Source organism: Pteropus medius, unplaced genomic scaffold (assembly GCF_902729225.1).
Source record: "Pteropus medius unplaced genomic scaffold, Ma_sr-lr_union100, whole genome shotgun sequence".
In the NCBI taxonomy this organism is placed as follows: Eukaryota; Metazoa; Chordata; class Mammalia; order Chiroptera; family Pteropodidae; genus Pteropus; species Pteropus medius.
This window is the reverse complement of record NW_024352786.1, coordinates 5,091,487-5,099,457: the sequence shown is the minus strand read 5'-3', so window position 1 is coordinate 5,099,457 and position 7,971 is coordinate 5,091,487. Positions and strand designations below refer to the sequence as shown.

The 7,971-nt window shown below is 32.5% G+C and overlaps 1 pseudogene; it reads right to left on the bottom strand.

The window, feature by feature from the left end:
- Positions 1-6,799: 6,799 nt before the first annotated feature.
- On the bottom strand, positions 6,800-6,918 carry LOC120591367 (uncharacterized; annotated as a pseudogene).
- Between the last annotated feature and the right edge of the window lie 1,053 nt (positions 6,919-7,971).

Genomic DNA, 7,971 nt, shown 5'->3' with positions numbered 1-7,971 from the left:
TCTGTGGATGTCCATGTCCTAATCCCCAGAACCTGTGTACACTAAGACGAATATATGGCAAAGGGGGATTATGGCCGTAGATGAAATTAAAGTCTCTAATCAGATTATTTTGGATTACCTGAGTAAACCTAATATAGTCTCAAGTGTTTTTATAAATAGAAGAGAGGAACAGAAGAAAGAGAACCAGAGAGATTGGAGTGTGAACAAGATTTGGCCTGGTATTATTGGCTTTGAAGATGGAGGAAAGAGAGGATGAGCCAAGGAATATGCATATCCTCTAGAAGCTGGAAAAGGCAAGGAAATAAGCTCTCTTTTAGAGCATCTACTTAGGAATCATCCTACCAATACCTTGATCTTAGCCCAATGAGATTTGTTTTGGACTTCTGATCTACAGAACTGTAAAATAATGATTTGTGCTGTTTTAAGCCAGTAAATTAGTGATAATTTGTCAAAGCAGCAATGGGAAACTAACTAACGCAGATTTTGAGACCTGAAAGTAGGTTGATCCTGTAACAAATACTTAAAAATATGGAAGTGACTTTGGAATCGGGTGGTAGGCAAAGACTGGAAGAATTTTGAGGAGCATAATAGAAAAACTTAGATTCCAGTGAACAGACTCTTATAAATAGTAGTGAACAGTAGTGAACTCTTATAAATTCCAGTGAACAGACTCTTATAAAAAGTAGATATATAAATTTAAAAACTTTTCTAGTGAGGGATCAGAAGAAATAGAGAAGCAGTGTAGAAAAAAACATATAGTACTTCAGATAATACTTAAATTTTCATAAACAGACCATTGTTAAAAATATAGACATTACATATAGTTTACATTCAGAATTTAATGAAGAACATGCTATTGGAAACCAGAGTAAAGATGATCCTTGTTATACAGTTATAGAAAGTTTAACAAAATTGTGTCCTACAGTTATGTGACAAGCAGAACTTTCAACAATGAAGTTGAACATTTAGATGAGGGAATTACCAAGGAAAGTGTTGCAGATGTGGCCAAGTTTCTTTTTTCTGTTTATAGTAAAATGCAAAAAGAAAAAAGAAAGAACTAAGACTTGATGATTTAGGAAGTACTCAGCCTGTTCACATCAGAAACACACTAAAATTAAGAGATTCTCACTGTCAGGAAGGTGTGCTCTAGAATATAAACTAAGAATACGGCTGGACAATCTTTTGCTAGCAGCTCAGAAAAATCACAAGGTCATTATATTCAGTCATACAAAAGGCTCTTTGAAATGATTAAGCATGTGATTCAAATATCCCTTGAATCATCTCAGCAAAAGACAAAAATACACCTGAAATTTCTAGGAAAGACATCAAAGATAATCACGAAAGATTATCAGAGAGCCTTTGTCTAATGGAGCGAACTGCTGTAACATACATAAGAGATCCACAAAGTTCATTTATCGACAGAAACTCTGTCAGCTTGAACTGAAAGGGAAAGAAGGCTATCATACCACCCAAATTCTATAGGTAGGAAATAGATTGATAAAATTTAGCTGAGAACATGCACTGTATTTCGTAAATAAGGAAAGGTAACTCAGGGTCATTTGAGCTTAGATCCACAGAGAATAAGTTTCAGTCCTTGAAATCAAATAGAATTCACCTATCTAAACTCTGAAATTGCTTGGGAAGGGTGATTTCTTTTCTTCTTCCAGTTGTTCCCTTTCAGAATCAATACTGATAATTAGTACCCTATGTCTGTCCCAACAATGTTTTTTGGGGGAGACAAATAACTTGTCTCTTGAGTTTCACATGTTCACAGCTGGACAGAGTTGTGACCTAGGATAAATTATACTCAGAAGCTGACTCATACCTAATTGTGTTTTGGGATTTTTGAACTGATAAGACTTAGATGCAATTTGGACTTTAGTCAGTTGAGATTTGGGTGGTATAAATGTATTTTATATGTGAATCTTTGAAAACTATGGGGGTACACTGCAGTAGGCAAAATAATGGCATCCCAAAGGTGTCCCTTTCCCAATCCTTGGAAACTGTTAATATGTCAGGATATATGACAAAGGGGATTTATGATTGAAGATGGAATTAAGGTTACAAATCAGCTGTGCATGAGATAGACATGTTAGCATAATATGGATGGGCCCGGTGAAATCTCAAGGGTCCTTATATTAGAAGGAAGGAGGCAGAATATTAAAAAAAAAAAAAAAGTAATTACAGCATGAGAAGTCCTCAGCCTAGTAGAGTTGACTTTGAAGATGGAAGAAGGAGAAAATGAGCCAAAGAAAGCAGATAGCCTTTAGAAGCTGGAAAAGACAAGAAAACAGATCCTCTCCTAGAGCCTCCAGAAAACAATCACTCCGCTGATCTCTTGATCTTAGCCCAATGAGACCCGTGTTGGACCTAGAAACTATGCAACTTTAAGACAATATGTTTGTGTTGTTTCAAGTCGTTAAATTTCTGGTAATTTGTCATAGCAACAATAGAAAACTAATAAAAATACATTTACATATATTTTCAGCAACCAAATGAAATTAGATATACTTACATCTACCAATAAAAAGTCACATTTATTGAGCCTATAGAGCTTTCTGGCAAGTCTTTTTAGCATATTAACATTTAAGTGTAAATGTTTATAACATATTAACAATATTTATATGGATATTGGCATATTTGCATTTTATAATTTTTCTTTCAAAATTTAAAACTCACGTTTTATTTTGTAACAAAATTTACCATAGTTACTTATCGTTTACTTTATTAAATTAATCTAATATTTATTAACTATCACTTTATCATTCTTATTTCCAATCTAATCTGTGATATTTGAGAATGCGTATTTCTTTTTCTGTGAAGAGTGTAATGAAGAATGTCTATCTATTTTCAACGGTTAGAAATGAGCTTGTATAATATCCATCCATTAACTCCTCCCCCCATATTGCATGTATTCTAGCATTAAAAATTGCGAAGGAAGCCGAGACAACCTGATTTTTGTTTAATCCTTTGCAAGCGATGTTCAACTTCTTTGTGATATTTATAAATTTTTACCACTGCAAATAAAAATTTCATTAATATGTGTATAAATAGCTGTTTATCCTTTTTTTTTCTGGAATGCAGTAATTTTTTCAGCTTTCAGCTTTATATTTTTCTTTTTATTTTTCAGGAAATATTTTCTTCTATTAAGTTTTTCTATTTATTCAGTAATTAGTTTGCCATAGATGTTTTCTTCTATCTTATGTTTTCTTTTGCCATTACTCGGTATTCACAAGATTTTCTTAATAAAAATGCATTGTAAGCAGGGACAATTTGATTTCCTGTCACTTATAAAATGATTTTTCTTGGCTCACCAAATTAGGAAAATCATGAAATTAGGAAAAAAAGAAAATCTAGCAATGAAATGTCCTTAGGGGACTTTAAAATTTTTCAATATATTCTTGGGAATCTAAGAAGCCAAGAACATACATAGAGCTATGTGCATGTCTGAGGCTGTGTATATGTCCAGAAAGAGTCTGAGAAAATCCTAAGGTTTGACCTCTGGCTGACCATAATACTCTTTATAAATGATAAGTAAAGACAAAGGAAAAATTGTAAACTGAATCTTGGAGCATAGAAGGAATATCCAGCACACAGAGAGCCCCTCAGCAAAAACTAGAAGATGTTCTAATCAATAGGAAATCTCTGTCTGGTCAGAAGCTGATCATTAGCTGATCACTAAGTAAATACTTTAGTAGCCACACAAAATAAAGTATACACTTTACTTATTTAGTCCAGGAAAGTCACAAAATAAACAAACAGCAACAACAACAATGACAAATTCTGGGTATAGTGTGGGATCTGATTTCAGTTACCGTTACACACACCACACACACACACACACACACACACACACACACACATGAAAGAGAGGTCAATAGAAACTGTCCTTGAGGAAACCCAGATACTAAACTTACTAGACGAAGACTTTAAAGCAGCTATTTTAAGCGTGTTCAAAAAACTAAAGAAAATCATAGGTAAAGAACTAAAGAAAATTGTGAAAATGATGTCTCACCAAGTACAGAATATCAAAAAAGAAACAAACTTATTTTTTTAAAAAAGACCAGATAAAAATTTTAGCATTGAAAATTATAATTTTCAAGGAAAATTACTGAAATAAAAATTTTACTAAAGAGGCTCAATAGAATTTTTGAGTGGGAAGAAGAAAGAATTAGCAAACTTGAAACTAGGGAAACAGAAATTTAAAAAAAAAGAGAAAGAAATGAACAGTGCCTCAGAGATCCATGAGACACTATCCTGCGTACTGACAAAAGCATAATGAAAGTCTCAAAGGAAAGGAGAAACAGAAAGGAGCAAAAAATGTTTGAAAACATTATAGATAAAAACTCAAATTTGATAAAAATCATTAATCTACACACTTAAGAAGCTCCACAAACTCTAAGTACAATGAAGTAAAAAAGATATACACCTAGACATATTATAATCAATCTGTGAAAAGACAAAGAAAATCTTGAAATCTTGAGACAGAAATAGAAAATACTGCAGCAGGTTTGGAAAATATTTTGAAATTTCCTCAAATATTTAAACATGGAGTTATATTATCCAGCAATCCTCTTCTAGCCCCAAAGTAATGAAAGCATACCTCTATACAAAATATACATTAATGTTTATAGCAGTCTAACATTACTTATAATGATCTAAAAGAAGAAATAACTGAAATGCCCATCAATTGAAGAATGGATGAGAAAAATGTCTTATATTCACAAAATTAATATTTAGTCATAAAAGAGAATGAACTAGTGATACAAGTTACAATATGATCAACGTTAAAACATATGCTAAGTGAAAATGCTCAGGCACAAAGGCAACATTGCATGATTTCATTTATATGAAATATCCAGAAAAGACAAATCCATACAGACAGAAAAAGTGGATTAGTGATTCTCAAGGACTATTGAGAAAGGGAATTGGGGATGTCAGCTAATGTGTATGAGGATGTTTTTGAGGTAATGACAATATATTCTGGAATTTGATATTGGTGGTGGTTGTACAATACAGTGAATATACTGAAAAACACTTAATTCACAGTTTAAAAGGGGTAAATTTTATAGTTTATGAGTAATATCTTCATATATAAAGGAAGAAAGTTGTATTATTTTAAAAAATTAACCATTGAGTAAAAATTCAGACTTGTAACTGACTTGGTGAATGTTTTATTTATTAGGAACTGGAAAAGCTTAATGTTATCTATTATTTTATTAACTTTTTCAGCCTTGATTACGTGTGATTAACATATTCTTCAATACAATTATTATTACACTTTAAAGATTTTATATTTGTTTTGACTTGGCTAATCACAATAGCTAATGTAGGTCACTCATTTTCTATTCTAAACAATCAAATATCACTCTTGAGCCAGGATTAGCAATCAAACTGCTGAAACCTGAAGAACTCAGTGGGATTATGAAACATTTGAGCAACTGATGCTTTTTGGCTAATTTTCCCTCATAAAAATTTTGTCCTTCATAGTAACATTAAAATAATTGTATTTTTGAGTACCCTCCCGTTTGTGCCAAGCACTGTTCCAAAAAGCACACACATTAACTTATTTAATCTTCATAATGGTACAATGAAATAGAAATTTTCACTTCTTCCCCTTTTAGATGAGGAAAATGATACACGGATAGTTCACTTGCCCAAAGTTACTTAGTGCTAAAGCTGAGATTTAAACAGGAGCAGATTCTCTCATGTTCTTAACCTCTATGCCATGTTTCTTCTCTATTATCATAGCTTATATTTTATTCTTAAATTTATACTTGTGCTGTGGCTATTTCAAATGAATATTTTAGGTTAATTAAAGGAAGTTATTTTAAATGTATTATCATTTTAAAATTATTATTTAAAATGATTGTTTTTGGTCATTCATAAATAATCTATGTCAAAGAGACAAAGAAGCCAAACAGAAATAGGCCTGAGCTACGACAATTTGAGTTACAAAATAAAGTGGTATTCGATTATGTTTTAAAGCATAAAATATATATCCATGAGTTTATACTGATATAAAGAAGTGATTTAGTAAATAAAAAGTGAGGGAAAGAGACAAATACCCCATGCAGAAGAATTCCAAATACTTATTGTAGATGCTTTTGACCCTAAGAATTTGGAGCATAACTCCACATACTAGCTTTTGTAATTTTTCTATAAATCGGAAACTATTCTTTAAAAAGTTTGACTTATTTATTTTTTATTTCTTTCTCAGATAACTCATTTAAAAATGTAAAGCTTAAAACTTAGAAAGGAATTTAAACCACCTGTGGAAGAAACTGCAGCTAGTTTCAGCCAGTACTCATTCTCCATCAATTTCTCTTCCACATCCTCTGTTAGTTGCTTACCTATCTTACTCCTTAGTACTCAAGGGTAGCCCTGTGTTAATGCTCTGTCTAATAAGATGCACAAGTCTAATGTTATTTTTTCTCCCGTAACTTTTCTCCTGCCTGAAATTTGGAAATGATGACTGGTGCCGGTAAAGGCATGTATTAACCATGAGAAAAATGTCCTAACTAAACCTTTCCATTTAAAACTTGGTTTGAAATAAAGAAACCAGCGCTATCACATTTTGGCCACTGTTGTCAGGTTGTAATGTTCTTGCAGCCAAATGAATTCTGATCTTCTACTGCTATCTCTTAGTTATCTTTAGTTTTTATTTGTCCATGTTCATTTTATTTATTATTTATTTATTTATGTATTTTTTGTGTGTGCGTGCAAGACAACCCTTGGTTGACCTCACAGATTGCAAGGGCTTTGTCGGTTTACAATCCCTTATTTTTTTTATTTTTTACACCTACAGCACCTGGTCTTCCTAGGTGGTCTCCTATCCAAGTACTAACCAGGCCTGACCCTACTTAGCTTCTGAGATCATATAGGATTGGGCTTGTTCATGGTAGCATGGCCATAGTGTCCATGTTCAAACTACCAAAGTCATGTGATTAACTCTATTTTCTCTAATGAAGGGCTTAGTTTTGGACACTCTAAAAGCAGAGGTGGTAGGCAGATGTGAGAAGATAAATGTTACAGAAGTTTTAGTATATTATTCACTATAAACAGATAATAGATGCATTTTATCGTGAGCTAGCACTCAGCTGAGACTCTTGACTCTATTAGGACTACCAAATTAAACCATACTAAGTATGAAAGGGCCCATCCATGAAGCTATGATTCTCCCAAATAAATGACAGACATTTTCATGCAGACAGTTTTAAATAACTTCAGATGCATATGTCTAAAATTGGCAAAATAAGAAATGTATTGTAGCCATAAATATTTTTAATTACATGAACTTCTTACCAGTCACAATCAGTTATTGCCTAGCTTCATAGGGAAGGTATTAATCAAGAATTTAGAAAGTGTATAACAATTTGGGCTCTACAACTTGATTAGTTAAATATATATTTTTTTAATCTTAACGGAAATTTATTTTCTCTCAGTTCTGAAGGCTGGAAATCCAAGATCAAGGTGTTGTGAGGGTTGGTTTCATCTGAGGCCCTTTTCTTTGGCCGCCTTCTCTGTGTGTCTTTACATGGTCTTCCCTCTGCAAGTCTATGTCCTAATTTCCTGTTCTCATAAGGACACCAATTATATTGAATTAGGGCCACCCAAGAGACCTTAGTTTAATTACCTCTTTAAAGACTCATCTAATAATTTGTCTGCTTCTTTTAGGTTTTCTAATTCGGTAGCATATAGCCTTTCACAGTATCCTTGTACAATTCCTTGTATTCTTGTGATGTCCACTGTAACTTCTGATTTTATTTTTAATAGGAATCCTCTCTTTTTTTTTTAAGTAAGTCTAGCTACAAGTTTGTCGATTTTGTTTATCTTTCCAAAGAAACAGCTTTGTTTTATTAATTTTTTCTATTGTCTTTTAATTGTGTTTCATTTATTTTCACTGATTTTTATTCTTTCTGCTGTCTTTGAGCTTCCTTTATTCTTCTTTTCCTAGTTTTTTAAGGTATA